Source organism: Gorilla gorilla, chromosome 9 (genome assembly GCF_029281585.2).
Source record: "Gorilla gorilla gorilla isolate KB3781 chromosome 9, NHGRI_mGorGor1-v2.1_pri, whole genome shotgun sequence".
Classification (NCBI taxonomy): domain Eukaryota; kingdom Metazoa; phylum Chordata; class Mammalia; order Primates; family Hominidae; genus Gorilla; species Gorilla gorilla.
In genome coordinates this window covers 46,870,678-46,892,427 of record NC_073233.2, presented here as the reverse complement: position 1 = coordinate 46,892,427, position 21,750 = coordinate 46,870,678, and the positions used below count along the sequence as shown (strand labels likewise).

The following is a 21,750-nucleotide window of genomic DNA, read 5'->3' as shown; positions in this document are numbered from 1 at the left end:
GTTTTCCATTGACGCTGCACAGATCCACCAAAAGCAAAACAGCCTATTGCTAATACGAAGACAGTTAGTCATCTAAATAGAAGATAAAATCAGCCACAACATTCCCTTAAGACAAAGCCTAATTCAGAGCAAGGTCCTAATTCCCTTCAACTTTATATGTCTAAGAGAGGTGAGGAGGAAGCTGCAGAAGAAAAGTTTGAAGCTAGCAGAGGTTGGTTAGTAAGGCTGAAGGAAAGAAGCCACCTAAGAAGAAATCATTGTGTCATTGGTAAAGGTTATTTAAACTTATACTTTCATTGTAATGAAACATTACATTTTAATATCTGGAGGTCATATGTTAATGAAAACATTATCTAATATTAAATCTCCTATAAGTCAGATTTCATAGCCAGGATTTCTACTCCATAAGACTTCTCTCTTTTTTAAAAAACTATTTGATTTTTTTTATTATACTTTAAGTTCTGGGGTACATGTGCAGAATGTCGAGTTTTGTTACATATGTATACACATGCCATGGTGGTCTGCTGCACCCATCAACCCATCACCTACATTAGATATTTCTCCTAATGCTATCCCTTCCCTAGCTCCCCATGCCTCAACAGGCCCTGGTGTGTGATGTTCCCCTTCCTGTGTCCATGTGTTCTCATTGTTCAACTCCCACTTATGCGTGAGAATATGCGGTGTTTGCTTTTCTGTTCTTGTATTAGTTTGCTTTGAAGGATGGTTGCCAGCTTCATCCATGTCCCTGCAAAGGACATGAACTCATCCTTTTTTATGGCTGCATAGTATTCCATGGTGTATATGTGCCACATTTTCTTTATCCAGTCAATCATTGATGGACACTTCAGTTGGTTCCAAGTCTTTGCTATTGTGAATAGTGCCGCAATAAACATATGTGTGCATGTGTCTTTATAGCAGAATGATTTATAATCCTTTGGGTATATACCCAGTAATGGGATTGCTGGGTCAAATGATATTTCTAGTTCTAGATCCTTGAGGGATCGCCAGACTGTCTTCCACAATGGTTGAACTAATTTACACTCCCACCAACAGTGTAAGTGTTCCTATTTCTCCATATCATCTCCATTATCTGTTGTTTCCTGACATTTTAATGATTGCCATTCTAACTGCTATGAGATGGTGTTTCATTGTGGTTTTGATTTGCATTTCTCTAATGACTACTGATGAGCTTTTTTTCATGTTTGTTGGCTGCATAAATGTCCTCTTTTGAAAAGTGTCTGTTCATATCCTTTGCCCACTTTTTGATGGGCTTTTTTTTTCTTGTAAATTTGTTTAAGTTCTTTGTAGATTCTGGGTATTAGCCTTTTGTCAGATGGATAGATTGCGAAAATGTTCTCCTATTCTGTAGGTTGCCTGTTCACTCTGATGATAGTTTCTTTTGCTATGCAGAAGCTCTTTAGTTTAATTAGATCCCATTTGTCAATTTTGGCTTTTGTTGCCATTGCTTTTGGTGTTTTTGTCATGAAGTCCTTGCCCATGCCTATGTCCTGAATGGCATTGCCTAGATTTTCTTCTAGGATTTTTTATGGTTTAAGGTCTTACATTGAAGTCTTTAATCCATCTTGAATTAATTTTTGTGTAAAGTGTAAGGAAGGGGTCCAGTTTCACTTTTCTGCGTATGGCTAGCCAGTTTTCCCAGAACCATTTATGAAATAGGGAATCCTTTCCCCATTGCTTATTTTGTCAGGTTGTCAAAGATCAGATGGTTGTAGATGTGTGGTGTTATTTCTGAGGCCTCTGTTCTGTTCTATTGGTCTATATATCTGTTTTGGTACCAGTACCATGCTGTTTTGGTTACTGTAGACTTGCAGTATAGTTTGAAGTCAGGTAGTGTGATGCCTCCAGCTTTGTTCTTTTTGTTTATGATTGTCTGTGCTCTGCAGGCTCTTTTTTGGTACCATATAAAGTTTAAAGTAGTTTTTTTTCCCCCAATTCTGTGAAGAAAGTCAGTGGTAGCTTGATGGGGATAGCATTGAATCTATAAATTACTTTGGGCAGTATGCCCACTTTCACGATATTGATTCCAGTGCCTAAACCACTATAAGGCTTCTCCTATAGATAGAACACATGTATAAAGATGGGTGGGTTCTCACAGTCCTGTCAGTGTGGTCTGATTGGATCTTCTAAAAAGGGGGTGTTATTCTTGTAGAATCCAGTTACAGAGAAGGCTGGAGAGAAACTTATCAACCTCTGCCTTTGCAGATGTGTAATTAGCCTTGTGAAATTTCCACTGTCCTCTTATTTAGCCTCAGTTTTTCTAAACATTCCAAATTACCATCATTTTCCTTTCCTATTTGACAGTCTGTTTTCCTGGATCAATGCCTTCCAGAGTAATGTTGCCAAACAGGACACTGGAAAAGTCATCGATTGAACCTCTTTTTGTTTCACTGTGTTTGACATTGACATATATCTAAGTAAGATGGGAATTATAATGTTATTCTGTATTTCACATACACATTAGCATATTGTATTTTCTACCAGTAAATTACATGTGTCCATGACTCTCAAGATTGTGCCTCTGAGAGAGGCATCCTGAAATGTCCAGAGGTAATACATTATTTCATTAAATTTGAGATTTTAATCTTGCTTATCAGAGAAAGGCAAGCCAGAACCAGTATGAATAGGAACTGACCGTTGTATAACCATGCTCCATACTGGTCAGTGATAGGCAGTGATTAACCAGCCTTTCATTCTGGCCTATATAACGGGCAATGCCCTGCCCTGTACAATGCCCTGCTCTGTACAATGCTCTATGCAGTGTAGGCTTCCAATAAATAGTGCAGAATACCTAACTGACACCTTTTGACACATCCCCCTCTGAGTTAGAAACAAGATTCATTTTCATATAAAGCTAAGGAATAATTAAAATATGGCTAAAGGGTCCTATGCCAACTCCAACCACATTTTTACATTGGGTATTTATTTTTAGGCTCATTTTAGAGGTAATTTTATGCAGAAGAAAAATTGGGTTGGATTCTCAGAGATGCTTGTGTCTTTATCTGAATACCTCTGTTTCACTTCTTGCATGGTGCTTTGTTGATTTCATGCAAAATTATGCAGAAAGAAGTAAAAAGGAAATATTCCCTAGCCATGTACCTAGTTTGCTTTAAACTCTTTCTATGCTACCGTCTCCTTCTTTAGAACTTAAGAGAGAGAGAGTGGACATAAACCAATCAAATGCACAGGGTATTTAAAAATAACAGCACCAAGCAGAGGCACTCATCATCCTGCTTAAAATTCTGTATTTAACTAGTTTAGCAATCTTGTTCATACATAGGAGACTTGGTAGTGGAGTTGGAAAATAATGAGCCTTGGAAGCTAGCTGGAATAAAGTGCCTTTCTAAACTTTGTAGAATGACTTTTAATAAACTCTCAGTCTTAATTAGTGAAAACTGTGAGAATTTTTAAATTTTTTAACTGAAATTTATTATTTTTACCTTATAAGATTATATGATTACATAAATAAAATATGTAGAACATTTGTCATACCAATGGAAGTTAACAGCACTTAATATTATCAATTAATGTCATAATGCAAGTAATGCCACTATAGTATTAGGAATAATTTGCTTTCTCAAATATTATTTAAAAAGAAAAAGAATATTTCCCCCATACCCCATGCTCAGCAAAAGATTTCTTCACATGTAACTGTGGATATAATCTCAAACCTCTTTTTAATTATCATGCATTCTGAGTGAATAGGGTCTGAGTTAACAAGATTATTCTCATATGCACTATCATAAAATAAAAGGGATTTTAATCAATCACATGAACAAAGCTACATGAATTTAGTAGTATACTTAATCATGAAAGTACATTCTTTATATATCATACATATTAAAGCCCCTTTCTTGGCCACAGTACTTCATGAGGACTAACTAGTTCACCTCAAACATGGCTAAAATATTTAAGCAGGAAAAACACCTGATTTTTAATAATTGTTGGAAATTTTACTGCATTTTAAAATGTTATTACACAAAATTGGAGTTATTTTACTTTATGTTTTAACCTACTAAGTCTTAGAGTCTAGTACAGATATCAACAAAACTGAACAAAATTAGAAATCTACTCTTAGAAGCGTAGAGGACAAGTCTACTTCATGAAGTCAAATAATATTCCAGAGATCAATCACATCAACTTGCTCCATGGGATAAAAATGTGTATCATGAGTATGTTAATATTATGTAACATGTAATTTTAAAATCTGAGCTAAAAAGTTTTTAAGATTAGACAATATAATTATTCACATATAGAAAAGAAAGTTTTTCTTTCCTGACTGTGCACATAAAATATTTTGAACATTTTCTTACAGTTTCTACCAATTCTATTAGTAAACTAAAATTCTGAGGGTTTCCTTTTGACAAATGTGTATCAGAACAACTGTTCTTTTGTAATAAAAGAAGAATATGCTTAGTATTGCTAAGTTTCTCTTTTATTCCTGATATAAGGGAAAAGGTGAAGAAATACATGGTTTATTTTTACATGTTAATTAAATTTTACAAGACAGTTTTGTTCACTGTGGAACTTAGACTCTAAACCAAAGTAGCACATATAGATGAAAGTCGTTTTGTTTGAGAATGTGAAATATCTGAATCTAGAGTAAATTCAAAGATCTTACCCCATAAAAATTGAATCGTTTTCATTTCTTGGTTGACAGGCACTCCACAGGCTATTTATGAAAGATATGGTGTGGATGTTTTAGTTTAGTATCAAGTTTTCTGAGTGTCCACTGGGAACAGATGAGATAGGTAGGTTTATAAAACTCTAGTCCCATGTCAAGAATTAAATTGGTTTGATAATTTTTGAAATTGTGGCTTTTTTCTCTGTGTTCTAACAAACTTCTTGCCAACAATTAACTTCCCAAACTTTTAGATGATTGTATTGGTTTTTATTATTTCCCTGTTTCGGTTGTCTACATTTTGAGAGAAGAGATAGAAGAAAGTGGTGAGGAGAGAGAGAACTACACAACAACACATAAGGGAGGTTGATGGCAATTATGCAAAGAAGACAATAGATGGAAGGAAAATCCTTATAAAATAATTAAAATAAAGGATAAAATAAGAAGTGAATTAAATTTATTGAGTGCCAATAATTCTGATAATGATAGCAATAACCATATAGCCAGTCACTGACTACATGCCCGTTACTCTATTAAGTACTTTGTATGGCTTTTTTCAAGTAATCCTCATAAAAACACCATAAAATGATATGTTTATATGCATTTTACAAATAAGAAAAAAATGCTTCAACACAGCAAATAACTTGCTCAAGGCCATAGAGCTAATAAATTATAGAGCTGGGAATTGAGCCAAGAATGATTTGGCTCCAAACAACATCACTTTACCACTAGGGTGTAGTGCACTGTGCTAAGCCCTTTGCATGCATCATCTTATTGACTTATTGCAACACTTTGGACATGTACTATTAACCTCTTAATTTTGTTATTAAATAAAAGTATTGAAGTTAGAAGAGGTTCATGAATGTATGCAATTTTACCCAACCAAACAAGGGTTTGAACCCAGGTCTTTGTCACTCTACTGTAAGGATCACATAGTTTTGCTGGAATAGGTAAATTGATAAGAATGTTTTAGGGCCTGAGTTTCAAGAAAATAAAAGAAAGAAAAAAGAACATATTACTATTTGCCTTAGTAGCAATTCCAAGAGGATTCATAGTGGAAGTGAAGATTCTCTGAGAGAACTGAGAGTTTAAGGTGAGACAGTTGGCTCTTTGTCTTGCCTGCCTTTTAAGATATACTTTACTTCATTTGATTGGTTTCTATCACCCTTTCCTGTGAGTTGTTTTGAATCCAGAATCACTTTTATCTGAGTAAGAAAAAAGAAAATGGAAGCCAAAAAACTGATTAGAAAAGAAATGAAAGTACTTCTGTAAGGGTCTGTCTGTCATGAACCCAGCAATGCTAAGATATAGGAAATAGAAAAAACTCACTTCTATCCTAGAGAGTTGTAAAGTATCCTTCAGGAGGAATAAATTGTCTTCTGTGCACCCCTTCTAATCCACTCTCCACCCTGCATCAGAGAGGTCTTTTCAAAATGCAACCCTGCCCTGGTCCTTAATTTTGAAAGCTTTCAGTGGCTTCCCATTGCTCTAAGAGGAAGACAAAGCAAGGCTCTCATCCACCTCTCCAGCCTGCAGCCCTGTGTACTTATCAGCTGCACTGTGCTTTGCTAGTGTGTGGTTTGCTAGGGCTTGCATTTGTGTGATTTCCTCCTGCTGGGGTACTTATCCCATTCCCTAGTCTAATGTAGCTTATTCTCATCTATCCTTCAGGCTAAGTCTAGCTTCATTTCCCCAAGAAGGCTTCTCTGAACTCCTTGACTAACATAAAAAGTACTTCTTCCTTGGAACAATTGTTAGAGTGGATTTGTTTCTTTCTTTCTTTTTTTTTTTTTTTTTTTTTTGAGACGGAGTCTCACTCTGTCGCCCAGGCTGGAGTGCAGTGGCGCAATCTCGGCTCACTGCAACCTCTGCCTCCCAGGTTCAAATGATTCTCCTGCCTCAGCCTCCCAAGTAGCTGGGATTACAGGCACATGCCACCGCGCCTGGCTAATTTTTTGTATTTGTAGTAGAGACGGGGTTTCACCGTGTTAGCCAGGATGGTCTCGATCTCCTGACTTCGTGATCTGCCCGCCTCGGCCTCCCAAAGTGCTGGGATTACAGGCATGAGCCACTGTGCCCAGCCTTGTTACAGTAGATTTTCAAAAATAAATATTTGTCTGCCACTCTAGACTACAGGTGTCCCTAGTACACAGGAGTGTGCTTAGTCTTGTATGCCTATCTCAGTGTCTGAAACAGAGCAGCTACTGTAGTGTGGTAGCTGATTTTCAAAGTGTCGACTCCCAATGATACCTGTCTCCTGAATTCATCCTTGACTTTGCTAAAGTGACTTGATTTATCAATGGAATTTCGCAGACGTGGCATTTTGCACGGCTAGGATTGATCTTTAAGGTGGCTCAGCGGCTTTCACTTTTGTGCTTTTCGGAAACCCTGAGATATTGTGTAAGACATCCAGATTTTCTACAAGAGACTCTGGGAAGAATCAATGATCCATATGGAGAGGAGATGCTCTGGTGTTACATGGGTAAGGAATGAGGCCCAGCTCTCCCAGTGGCTCAGTCATGCCTGTGGTTGTGACTTTGGTCTCACCCACCATCTGATGATATCTACGTAAGATGTTTCAAGTGAGACCAGAAAAATAACTGCCCCTCTGTGCCCAGGCAACCCACACAACTGTGAGATACAACACAGTAGCTATTGTTTTTATTTTGTTTTGTTTTGGTTTTGGTTTTTTCATTTGTTTGTTTGTTTTTGTTTTTGTTTTGAGACAGAGTCTCACTGTGTTGCCCAGGCTGGAGTGCAATGGTGTGATCTCGGCTCACCGCAACATCTGCCTCCAGGGTTGAAGCAATTCTCTCACCTCAGCTCCCGAGTAGCTGGAACTACAGGTGTGTACCACCACAACTGGCTAATTTTTGTATTTTTAAATGGCTAAGTGTGGTTGCTTGTTACATACCGATAGATAACTGAAAAATAAGATGCATAATAAAAATGTAGAATTTATAGATTAGTGTAGTTTCCTCATGACTGGATTCTTGCTATTCAGGATATAGGGCAAGATATCAAGGTCAGGCCTATATGGATTTTTTTCTTTTTTTCTGGACCTGTCAGGCTCATCCTGCACTAATACATGCTAAAGAATAAAAACGAAGTATCATTCTCTAAATTCTGTATATGTAGTACATCTGAAAACGCATGTAATTTATATTAACTCTTGTTTCACTAGACTGCATATACAATAGTCACTTTTATGTGTATTATCAAATTTTACTATGTTAATGCCAAAATTACTGATGGAAAGGCCTCAGCCCCCTTCAAAATATAGCCCAGTCTCCCAATATTTCTAGGGTCTCCAGAAACTTTTTCAGAAGTGCCCAGAAGCAATTCTTCTGGATTACTCTTCTCCAATCTTGCTTCTTTGCTGTACTTATCATTTACTAAGCATGGCATTCCCTGCTGGTGCTTCAGTTTCGAGTATGGAGAGAATGCTGCCTTATTCAAGTTTCCTTCTTCCTGTATACTCAGTTATGCAAAACATATGAGGTATCAAGCCAGGCACTGTGCTGCTTTCAGTCTTCACTACATTGAATTCATAATGTGTTCTGTGCAGAAATGTGGAAAATCTCTGATTTTATAGTGCAAACTGGAAGTATTTAGTAGGCACTGGTCCACAGCAATTTTAGTTCCTAGATTAATGTTCAATTCTGCTTCCTATGAATGATCTTTTGCATCTCATGGCCCTTCTCTTTGAGCTCTTGATTTCTGCTTCTAGGCCATCTTTTCTTTGTCATAAAATGTACCCTATATTTGTAGATAAGTAGTTTTTACAGGTCAGTTGCTGAACGGAGTCATTTAGGTGTCATACGCCTCTTTTCATTTTGTACTGTTTCTGTCACTTTCAGTATGAGCTCATATAATTTCTTTAAAACCATTGTGGGCTTTCTGTGTATCAAATTATAATTCTTGTAGACAAAATATCCTGTATTTCTCCCGTTTGAGGTTGCTGTGGTAAGATGCCTTTAAATTTCTTATAACCTTTATTATTTAAGAGATATTGCCTAAGAGGCAAACCTTACAATAAGGCTTAATAGAGGATTTTTCTCCTCAACCTGGATTTTATTTTTGCCCTCTGAAACCATTTCTTACTTTAAGAATATTTTCATGGGAGTGCGTGGGTCTTAGAAACAGTTTGTTTTTCCTTCAAAATCTAGCAAGTATCAGTTTCTTTAGTTTTTTTCTAAAATTTTTGCCCAATATCCAAACCTTTCTTTCTTTTATTTCCCTCTTGTTATTCACAGGGGTCATCTTGAGTTCAGGGGCTGTATTATTCTATTTCGCCATCTCTCTAGACTCTCTATATACTACTCCTCTTCAAAGTCCTGCAATGGTTTTCCCATGTATATCAACTGAGGCAACTAGGTGGATGACAAGGTCACCAGATTTCAGGCACTCACATTGTGAGTTGCTATTTAGGCTTATTTGAGACCTCTGATCACATATAAAATGATTTTGCTGCGGATAGAGGCAGTACCTGTCAACGAAGAGGAACCTGTACTTTTCTTCTGTTTTTATGCTGTTTAGCTAATGGCAAGATACTTATCCTCACTGAACTCATTTATCTTTGAAATTATATAATGAATTTACAGGATTCTTATTGTACTTAGATGTTATATCCTGTCACCAAGGAAATATCGAGTAAAATAGTCATTATTATAAACATTTTATTTATGGTGTATGCACATGTGTTTGTTAAGAAATCAACTAGACCCATTTTGCTGGCATTGTGAACATGGACCAGTTATTTTAGCCATCTCATACACATTACTTCTCTTTAAGAAAGGAATAGCAATGCTTCTCATAGGGATATTAGGTCAGTAGTTCAGAACTATTTGAAACTTTAAGAAATATATATATATGAGATATATATATAAATATATAGATATATACACATAGATATATATAAATAAATATACATATATATTGATTGCAGGGTTCTATGTCAGACACTTATTTTGAGCTTTTGTCATATAAGTAATTAAAATTTAAAACAAGAACCCCTGAGGTGATTCGAATGCATAACTGGAGTGGAAAAGCACTATTTTTGAAGCTGAAGATGGCACTTGTAAATTACCTGACCTAAAGTGCAGTAAGCACTCAATAAAGTTATATTTACATCCACTGCCTTGCACACTGCCTCCCTCCACTGCCATGGACAAGAGCTTTGTGAATCATTTAGGAGCCATTAGCAACCTGCCATGATTATTTTTAATCATCATGTGACGTATTTTTAGCTAACTGGCAAGATTACACTCAGTACACACAAAATATATAACTATAGTTGCCTATGTTATATTACCTCACTGTTTCAAATAAATGGTTGCTTATTCAGCTTTGTGTAATAATTTGAAACACGATAAAGTTTTATTTAATCAAAAATATCTCCCTTTTTTATAAAAAATGCTACGCAAAATTAACAGAAATCAGAAAATTGTATTTAATCAGTACCCAGTATTACTAGGCACTATGAAATGCACTAAAGAAGGCAGTCCCCAAAACATGACATACCGCGTTGTTCCATGACAAGTGAAAATAGACTTTCTTTCATTGGTCATTTCGCAAAAAAAAAATAAATAAATAAAAATTTAAAAAATTTTAAAAACCAGCATACAGTAAAATCTTAAGGGCTCTACTATCATTTACATTTTTCTTCAATTGCAAAATAAATTTAAATTTGGAAAAGAGAATCATGTAGAAGATAAACTGTATCCATGATCTTACCATTTAAATTTACTGTTAACAATTTTCAAGCTTTCCTATTAAACCATTTATCATGCTAAATAGCAACCATTTCTTAACAAAATGGAATCACACTGTAGATACATTGCTTAAATTATTACTTAATATTTCACGTAGAATTTCTGATTTCCTGCAGAATTATTTTAATGACTACATGAAACACCATAATTAACCAATCTCCTATTGTTGGCTATTATATCATTTCCAATTTGCTATCTGATAATTATGCTGTGAAGTATATATTATTTCCTTGATATATGTGATCAGAAAGGGAAATGCTGGTTCAATGGATCTGCTTATTTTAAGACATGTCAACATATATTTCCTCGTTGCCTTCAAGAGAGACAAACAATTTTACTCCTCCACAATACTTCATTTCTCAAGTTTCTTTTTTTTTAAAGCTTTGTCAGTTTGATAGGTCAAAAATAGTATTTCCTTATTTTAATTTAATAGCTACAATTTTAAAACTCATGGTTATTACTTATGGTGATGCTTTTGTGCTTTAAGCCAACAGTTGAACAATAACAATTACCTCAACAGGACACTTTGACAACAGTTTCACATATATTATTTCATATAATATCCCAGCTGCCTTGAAAGATAGTGGAACCAATAATCACTAAAGTATATCACAAAGCATAACAATTCATTCTAAAAGTATTCATACATTGAACTCCCAGTTTCAAAATTTAGGTGAATATTTTAATAAGACCTGCCATTAGCAGAGTTCATGAAAAAGAAGGAATTTTCTTCCCTAGGACTAATCCCTTTTGGATAAAGATGAGAAGCTATTATTTCATTCTGGCCTGGTGAGTACATGAGCTAAATGCTGACAAGGCAGTTTTTTTTTTTCCATCTTAGGCTAAGCTTTTTTTGGGCCAACTTCCATAATTTCAGTTTCTGTAGCATTACACTGTACTATATTATAAATGCTATGTTCTATTTAAATCTAGGCATTATTTTTGCCAAGCCTTCTGTCTACCTCTGTTTTTTGTGTTTTATATGATTTTTTATTATAATAGTAACAAATTCTCATTGCAAAAAGTAACTACAGAAATGTACAAAGTAAAAGTAAATAATTCCCCCTTCTTTGGCCTTCAATTCCATTTCTGGAAAAAGCCACCATTAGCAGTATGATTTTCATCCTTTGGTATTTTCTAATATATTTTGTACATAGTTGGGCCCATTCTATAGTTATAATTATATTGCATGATTTTGTTATTTGTCATCGTACAGTATTTGATCTGGCTTCAGAGTATGCTATTGGAGAGATATAACATTTAAATTTGGGCTGGGTGCAGTGTTTCACACCTGTAATCCCAGAACTTTGGGAGGCTGAAGTGGGCGGATCACTTCAGGCCAGGAGTTCGAGACTAGGCAGGTGTTTGAAATCAGCCTGGCCAACATGGCAAAACTCCTCTCTATTAAAAATACAAAAGTTAACCAGGTGTGGTGGTGCATGCTTGTAATCCCAGCTACTCAGGAGGCTGATGCAGGAGAATCGCTTGAATCCAGGAGGTGGAGGCTGCAGTGAGCTGAGATGGTGCCACTGCACTCCAGCCTGCACAACAGAGTGAGACTTTGTCTCAAAAAAAAAAAATAAATAAATCTAGTGCCTTATAATGAAGATTTATGTTTTTCTCCAGTATAGTTGCCAATATTAAAATAAGCATCTTTATATGCCAGTATATTTCTAGATTACATTGCTAAAAGTTTATTGTTAACATAAACTGCTAAAAGTTCAGTTGAAAGTGATTCACACATATGGTAATGCTAGGCATTGCCATACCTTTTTCAAAAATAAATTTCTAAAATATCCATCCATAGGTTATTATAGTATCTATCTTCATACTCTCACCAACAATGAATGTATTTATTAGTGTTTATATTTGTTCATCCCAATTGTTAAAAAAAGTTTTAATTTGCTTTCAATTAGCATAAGGTTGACCATTAAAAAAAGATATCTAGGGCTGTTTGGATTTTATTTTTAGTAAGCTGCCTTTTCATATTCACTGCCTATTATTCTATTGAATTTTTAGACTTTTCTTCCTGATTTGCAGGCTTTCCTTGTGTATACCTAAACCAGATATTTTGTCTAATCATGTTATATATATTTCTCAGTCTTTAAACTATTTATGTAATTTTTGCTATTAAGAAATTCTAACTTTTTATGTGACTCATTTAATTTTTAAAGGTTTTGGTTTTTCTGTTATGCCTATGAAGGCAATCCCTATTCCAATATTAGTAATATTTTTAATACATGTAGTGTTTTTTGTATCTTTTATTTTTGTGTTTCAGCCTCACATCTTGATTAAACTAGGATTTATTGTCAAGTAAAGCGATAAGAATATATATGTAGTAGACCCACCCTGCATGTTTTATGTGTGTGTTTGTATACTTCCCTAAATTAACAGCTAGTTTTTCTAGTGTTTTCATTAAATAATCCTAAATAACTTCATAAATTTTCAGTCATTTAAAATGACACCTTAAACATATAATAAATTTTTCAAAATGTATCTATTTTGGGACCTTATACATGTTCATTTATTTGTTAGCCTATTGTTGTGCCAATGCTCTTAATTACTATGAAATTATAAGGCATTATGTATCTTGTAGGACTAATCCAATTTCTTTCCTAATTTTTATGGCTATTTTTATGTTATTTTCCATATAAACATTAGAATTATTTTTTTTCAGATGAGAATAAAAAGATAGCAGTTAAATGAAGATTTTCATGATTAAACCTTGAGAAAATAGAAGAGAGCAAATATATTTCCTTTGGCCATGTTCCCGTTGGCTGTTGGAATAAATAGTTTAGATTTTCAGCAACTTACTTTATCTAATTGTTTACAGTTTTATTCATTAGTAGCTACTTCACTGATCAGAGGAAGTTTTCTTGTAATGAAATACACTAATTCCGTTTACTGAAACTGTGTGAAGGAAGTAAAATGACAAGTTTTCATTCAGTAGTGTTAAGATTTCTGTTCATGTGAAAAGCCACACAGCTGCATATGGTCTGCTAGCTCTTGGATTCTCAAAGAAACTGGAAAGGCAAAGAAACAGCCTACATAGAGAAAATTGTGAGTCAGAGCATATAGTAGCTTCTACTTCATCTCATCATTATAAATTGAATTAAGTTGAATAAACTGAATTAACTGGTACTCTTAAGCTCAGTTTTTCTTAAAATTAGGGCCATTAAATGCAAGTTCAAATGAAGAGCATAGGGAATGTATGACTACCTTTGTAAACATAGAACATACCTAACCTATGTAGTTTAAGATCTGAAAGTTCACTGTAAGTCTGTAGTTTGAACCTTGAATTCACTATGTAACAATATGTTAAAAATGAAGTTTCCAGGAAAACTTCAAGACAGAATAAATGTGAAATTCTAAGGCCACATTTCCATGTGTAGATAAAGAAATTAGAAAAAAATTATTTTCAGGCTTCTTGGAGTCCTCCAACCAGCATAAATATTAAGAAAATGGGGTCAGAATGTGAAAGCAGGGGGAGGTCAAAATGATATTTCTTTGAAGAGAGGTATTATTGGGCTTCGAGCTCCCATTTCCTTTTTGAAATAATAACTTTGCTACTTTCTTACTCCAAACCTAGTAAAGCAAGTGTCAAGAGAATCCCTTAGACAAAACTGCAATGTTTTTCTTGCATTCGTGGGCCAATGCCTGACATACATCTGAAATACAAAGTCAACCATTGAGTGGAATTTTACCCTACCCAGGAAATCTTGAAGCCAAGGAAAGATTATCATTTTGGAGATGGAATCGAGAAAATGACTTCATTGAGGTGGGTGTTCATTCTCAAAGTTTACAGGGCACAGATAAGCAAGAGTGTTTGCAATGGACCATAACCCGGCAAGAGGTTTCCTTCAATCCTGTCTGATGACATTGTCTGGAAAAGTAAGACCTGAGCAGAAAAGGGCAGTAAATCTATTGTTGTTTGACCAGAGGTAGAGAAGGGAAACACAAGGTATGAGAATATAGTTGCATCTACTCAAGCTAAGGCAACTTCAGGAAGTAAGGAGTCAACAGTTGTTAAATCCTAAGGAGCCAATGGAAATTTGTGCATCAGAGAAAGCATAAGCCATATACCCACCCAGGGTCACCAGCTTTAAATGTCTGCCTCACCAAAAACTGGAAGCCACCAACCAAGTAAGAATAGACCCATCTCTTTACCTATTTTTCTCCCAACTGCCAAATCCTCCCAGGACCCAGATTTAGCCTTATCCAATTAAATCAACAGTTAGAAAATAGAGGACGAGGTAAGAGAGTATGAAGGAGAAAAAAACAAAAACAAAAATCACGTGCCTTCCCCCACTAGAAGACTTGAGCCTGAAGATGGCCCACTCTGTCTAAGAATTTTTTAAATATGCTAATTCAAAAGTAAAATTTGATGACAATTCTGGACTGAAAATGCTGGTACTGTTTACATGGTTTAAAGTGAGCCTAGGATTGCTATGATCTAAGACAGAGCCAGAAAATGCCCGAATCTTGTCATGATTTTGTCCAGGGAAAGAGACAGCCTCTGCTCTCTAAATAAAACATAAAATGGTGATGAGAAATGTGTCGATAGCAATACATTCTGGACAGTAAAATAGTTAACAAATAAAAAACTGTATGAACTTATAATTTAATATTGATTTTAGACCAAAATAATTATTTCAACACATAACTGAGATATCCTGGAGTCCGGAGAAAATATCTTCTTCCTCCAAGCTAATCATTTCTGCCCAACTTAAATCCATGAGTCTTAAGCCATCCCTTCACTCAACTCACACTAGTATAAAGATTCAAAATCCTTAGGATGATATCTGAGCTCTGGATTCTTGGATTCTGTCCACTTGGAGGACAGATGCCTGGCATATTCTGTTCATCTGAGTCTTTTTCTGTGGGAACTGAGGATGGATAATTATGACCCTCTGTCCATCAGAATATCCTCCATGGCATCCCTCTTACTCCCCATAGTATACTTCACCCTCCAGTGGCTCTCTGTTGGAAAGGTTAATATACAGAATATTTTTATGTCTTTAAACTCACAAAAGTGATATTCTTTCATTCAGCTAGTCATACATTCATTCATTTATCCATTAATTGTTCACTTAAATTTATATTTTACAAAATACCAGTTGATAAATGTTAAAAAAAAAAAATGGGAGCAATGAAGTTACTCCAAAATCCTAAATGGAAGATTTGCAGTTTTGGAATTGTGGGTGAAAATAATAAGTGCTTGTCAACTCTTTTCATCATGTAAATGGAAGGATATATGAGGAAGTTTAAAAATGACAATTTCTTTGGAGAGGGTTATTGGGGGGCTGTACATGTGTCTTTTTTTCTCTTCAAAACGCCATGGTTTACTGCCAATCTCTGGAAAGTGAGTTTATAGCTGACCAGGTAGATAGTATACTGCACCACGGAACACTGCAGAAAGATATCCACACAAATGCATCAAAAGCATCATGAAAGAAAAAGCCAACATTTGTATATCCACCTTTTTGAGGGCATTAGCTTCAGATTAAAACCACACTAATAAAATAAGGCCTTTTTAAATCCTTTACCTCTAATCCGCACTGTCTACTGAGCCTAACTCTTGAAAGAACAGAAATAAAAATTTAAGAATGTGGTAAAATGGTGAATCAAGAAAGAAAGTAGACATAGAACATCCTTGTTCCTGTCAATCTTTGAGTCCTGTGTCATGCAAGAATTGTGATAGGGAGTTAAGAAGCTTTAAATAGATTGAAAGACTGAAGCTTTGGTAGAAGATTGCATTGGGCTTTTTAATATCTAAGAATGTGCATAGACAATATAGTGAAATTACTTCAGGGTTTCACAGTAACCAGCTTAGCATTTTCAGCAAATTGGTTATACAGTATGTTTAAGGAGCTCAATACCTAGAAAGATAGAGAAGCTGCATATAAATAAAGTGCAATTCATTTATTCAACCAATATTTATTGCCCATGTGCTATATGCTAGGCATGGTTCCAGGTATTGGGAAAATAGCATGAACACTGTGTTAGATATCTTAAAAAATATTTAAGAAAAGGTACTTTGAAATTAAAGAAGTAATTCTGTCCTGGGGTCTGTAGGAAGGCTTCATGAAGGTAATGTTTTTACATACCTTCACAGAGGCAGAAATTTGTCAACATATGAACTACCAGGTAGCAGAAGCTGTGTGTTTAGAGGGAGAAAGGGAAAAGGTTGAAACAGTATAGTAGCCATGCGCTGCAAGTCAGCATGGTGTCTTGGGGAAAGCATGAGTATTGAGTCAAACAGAGCTAAATTTACATCTAGGTGAAATCTTAACTGAGTAACAGCTGACAATTTTATGAGCCTATCTGAAGTTGTCAACGTTGTGGGTGGTTTTCGGATCTTTTCTAATATTCACTTTGCCAAAATTAGAATGCTTCAAGTGGCACTTTGCCTCATAAGAGAACATCTTACATTACAAAAATCACATATTTTTTTCTAAGTAGGAATTGTTTACCTATAATTTTGATGAAGACAGAGAAATAAACCAAGTAGTGATCAAAGAGTGAAAGATGTCATAGATCATAAAACTATTAGTCATAAGGCAGAGCTACATATTTATAGAGATGCATGCTTATGTGGTTTGGCTCTGTGTCCCCAACCAAATCTCATCTTGAATTGTACTCCCATAATTCTCATGTGTTGTGGGAGGGACCAGGTGGGAGATAATTGAATCATGGGGGTCATTTCCCCCATACTATTCTCATGGTAGTGAATAAGTCTCATAAGATTTCATGGTTTTATAAGGGGTTTCCACTTTCACTTCTGCCTCATTCTCTCTTGCTGCCACCCTGTAAGAAGTGCCTTTCACTTCCCACCATGATTGTGAGGCTTCCCAAGTCACATGGAACTCTGACTCTATTAAACCTTTCTTCTTCCCTGTCTCTAGTGTGTCTTTATCAGCAGCATGAAAATGAACGAATACAGTAAATTGGTGACAATAGAATGGGGTGCTGCTGAAAAGATACCCAAAAATGTGGAAGCAACTTTGGAACTGGGAAACAGGCAAAGGTTGGAACATTTTGAATGACTCAGAAGAAGACAGGAAAATGTGGGAAAATTTGGAACTTCCTAGAGACTTATTGAATGGCTTTGACCAAAATGCTGATAATGATATGGACAATAAAGTCCAGGATGAGGTGGTCTCAGATGGAGATGAGGAACTTGTTGGGAACTAGAGCAAAGATGACTCTTGTTATGTTGTAGCAAAGAGACTGGCAGCATTTTGCCCCTGCACTAGAGATTTGTGAAACTTTGAACTTGAGAGAGATGATTTAGGGTATCTGGCAGAAGAAATTTCTAAGCAGCAAAGCACTCAAGAGGTGACTTGGGCGTTGTTAAAGGCATTCAGTTTTACAAGTGAAGCAGAGCATAAAAGTTCAGAAAATTTTGCAGCCTGACAATAGGATAGAAAAGAAATTCCAAGGAGAAATTCAAGCCTGCTGCAGAAACTTGCATAAGTAACACGGAGATGAGTGTTAATCACCAAGACAATGGGGAAAATGTCTCCAGGACATGTCAGAGACCTTCGTGGCAGCCCCTCCCATCACAGACCCAGAGGCCTAGGAGGAAAAAATGGTCTTGTGGGCTGGGCCCAGGGTCCCTCTGCTGTGTGCAGTCTAGGGACTTGGTGCCCTGCTTCCCAGCCACTCCAGGGATGACTAAAAAGGGCCAAGGTACAGATCAGGCTGTAGCTTCAGAGGGTGCAAGCCCCAAGCCTTGGCAGCTTCCATGTGGTGTTGAGCCTGCAGGTGCACAGAAGTCATGAATTGAGGTTTGGGGACCTCTGCCTAGATTTCTGAGGATGTATGGCAACACCTGAATGTCCAGGCAGAAATTTGCTGCAGGGACAAGGCACTCATGGCGAACTTCTGCTAGGGCAGTGCGGAAGGGAAATGTAGGGAGGGGACTCCTACACAGAGTCCCCACTGGGGTGCTGTCTAGTGGAGCTGTGAGAAGGGAGCCACTGTCCTCCAGGCCCCAGAATGGTAGATCCACCAACAGGTTGCATTGTGTGCCTGGAAAAGCCACAGACACTCACAGCAGCTTGTGAAAGCAGCCAGGTGGGAGGCTTTATCCTGCAAAGCCACAGGGGCAGAATTGTTCAGTTGTTGTGGGTTCCATGGGAACCCACCCCTTGCACCAGTGTGACCTGGATTCGAGACATAAAATCAAAGGAGATCATTTTGGAACTTTAAGATTTGACTGCCCCAGTGGATTTCAGACTTGCATGGGGTCTGTAGCCTCTGTATTTTGGCCAATTTCTCTCATTTGGAATGGCTGTATTTACCCAATGCCTGTTTCCCCAATGTATCTAGGAAGTAACTAACTTTCTTTTGATTTTACAGGCTCATAGGTGGAAGGGAGTTAACTATCTTGGATAAGACTTTGGACTGTGAACTTTTGAGTTAATGCTGAGGTGAATTAAGACTTTGGGGGACTGTTGGGAAGGCATGATTGGTTTTGAAATTTGAGGACATGAGATTTGGCAGGGGCAAGGTGTGAAATGATATGGGTTGGCTCTGTGTCCCCACCCAAATCTCATCATGAATTGTACTTTCATAATTCCCATGTGTTGTGGAAGGGACCTGGTGGGAGATAATTGAACTATCGGGGCAGTTTCTCCCATACTGTACCGGTGGTAGTGAATAAGTCTCATGAGATCTCATGGTTTTATCAGGGGTTTCAGCTTTCACTTCTGCCTCATTCTCTCTTGCTGCCACCATGTTAAAAGTGCCTTTTGCCTCCCACCATGATTGTGAGGCCTCCTGAGCCACGTAGAACTGTGAGTCCATTAAACTGATTTTTCTTCCCAGTCTCAGGTATGTCTTTTTGAAAGACAGCATGAAAATGGACACATGCATATATTTAAATAATTATAAATGTTATTTATTGAACAATAGATTATATATATATAATGTATATATATATGTATAATGTGTGTGTATGTGTGTATATCTATATATATCAGACATTAGGCTATGTGGTCTAGATATTTTACCTTAATTCTTCTAACAATCTTATGCCATTGGCATTATAATCCATACATCTTATGTTGAGGATGAGACAGGTTAAGTAACTCATCCCCAGTTACGTACCTATTAAGTCACACATCAGTTTTCTTTGATTCCAGAATCCATAACTGTATGCACCACTGAACACTTCATTATTTGAATCAGGTTTTATTGCAGATATTTCCATTCTAATTCCCAGAATTTTATAGTAATCTCTGGGAAGCTGGGACAGGAACAGACGATGGGTAAGGGCCCACCATGAAAAACACCCAATGATCCCTTCTCTCTGATTCCTACCTTTTGTCCCTGGCCTAGGTCTCATTAGTTTTCTTAACTTTCTCTCCCATGACGATGTTATTACTTCATCTGATGCACTCTTACAAGCATCAGAGGCCAACCTTGTTGTTGGTCCAGCTTGTTTGTTGAGGTTCCTTTGATGTAACTACTCATTTCCCCTTTCACGTTTCTTTGGCTTTCCTTCAAATCAATCCTTTGGTGTCTTTTTAACATGTTAGATTATATCTAAACTCCCAAGAGTTACCCAATTTAGAGATTATCATCTCAGTTACTATTTTCACCATCATCAACATCAGTATCATTATCTCCATAACCATCAATACATTGATTAGATATTGAGAACATTTTTTGTGGCTCTTTTGTTGATGTCAACAATGTGGGAATTATGTGAAAATCAGTCACATAATGGGCAAGTTTATGGCTTCTTTCCTACTGGTTGAATGTACTGTGGACTGTGAGGGATTCACTCTTCCCAGTGGTCAATTACATGGCCATTTTTACCCAAAGATTTACTTTGGAGTAGAGACCAGGTGTGCAATGTGATGGTTTCCATATGATACTTGCTGAGCAGGATGCTTGGATATGCAGATACATTTTCTGACTCAGTATGGGGATATTTTTGCTTACCTGGTGGCCATATGGAAGTTGTACAAGTTCAATCTAGGGGCTGGACAGGTTATTTCTTTGGACAGCACAGCCAAGACATGCTGTTCACCTAAGTGCTGTCAGTTTCAGCTTCAAATGTGGATAGTTTCTGCCAAGGCTGACATCTCATTTTCCCATCCTCTCTCCAGCAGGGAGGCTCTCCTGCCAAGCCCACTTAAAATAGTTTCTTCAGTTGTGGCTGGTACTTGTTAACTCCTTTGGGGCAGACTACTTCTAAACTTTAAGTCATAATATCAACTATTTCAAAATTAATGTACGATGAAAAGTCCCCTGGTAACATGGGGAGAGGAAAGGAACAATTCTAATCTTCTATCATCTCAACGTTTTGACAGTTGCTTAAACACACTCTGTAGGATGACTGGCCTTATTCACAATCACTGAGATCATTTAAAGCCTATTTTTCCAGTAAATTCCACTTAGTCCAGTAAAAATATTCCAAATACCTCATTGTATATTTAAATTTGCATACATAAATGTCTTATAAGTGACACCATCTTATGAACATTCCTGAGGGACTTAAGCATCTAAGACATAATCATTGTTTAATAATATTAAAAACAATGATTCTGAAAACTTGTTTCATGGGAAGCATTTTGCATTTATTCTGAGTCAATTCTCACCACAGCATTGCTAAGTAGCAATTATCACATTTTACTTATGAGAAAACCAAGAGCCAAATATACTAATTTTATCTTCCAAGGCTATCGACCTAAGATGGATAGGATTGTAATCAAGGTTTGCTAATGCTAAAACCTAAATACTCTTCTTCTCATATTTATTTTCAATATTAAAATGAACAAAAGTAATGAAACCATTTGGAGAAGAAGTAAACCTATATAATGCAGAATATTACACGAAGTTCAACTAACCTTCCTAACTATTTGCAGCATCAGTGGCAGTGGGAGCAGTGTAGGAGTAACGGTGTACATGAAGGTATTTTTAATTTGGGTACCATATTGGAAGGTACCTTATAATTCCTTCAGTCTAATTCCGTTGTAGCGTTACTTCCAGGAGTGTGGTCTAGGGAGGTTAACTCACTTGCCTAACTGTACATATTATTTAGGGGGCAACTTTAGGAACAGAACTCAATCATTCTGACTTATGATACAAAATGGAATAGCTAAATTTGCCTTGACTTTGTACCTGGTAGCAAGTGGTCTCTATAACCACTCAAGTAACTGTATAAGCTAAGATTTGCTAAAATTAAGGAATTAATTATGTAGATAAATGTAATATTTTTTGTCAGTCGATTTAAATAAGATTGACATAAGTGTTAAGAGTAGTACAATTTCATTAAACGTACACTTTCTCATACCATAAAATGAAAAGTCAGAAATACTGGTC

General features: G+C 36.4%; 1 protein-coding gene across 6 annotated transcripts in view; it reads left to right on the top strand.

Moving 5' to 3' along the window:
• Positions 1-21,750, top strand: part of LRRC4C (leucine rich repeat containing 4C) — a 1,603,893-nt gene that overhangs the window by 1,197,008 nt on the left and 385,135 nt on the right. Inside the window, exon 5 of one of the 6 annotated variants that reach the window (XR_010135463.1) lies at positions 7,369-7,479. The exons of the other annotated variants lie outside the window; for them this stretch is intronic. The gene's annotated coding sequence lies outside the window, so the exon portion shown is untranslated. Of the gene's footprint in view, positions 1-7,368; positions 7,480-21,750 lie in introns of those variants that run through there. 6 annotated transcript variants of the gene reach the window in all.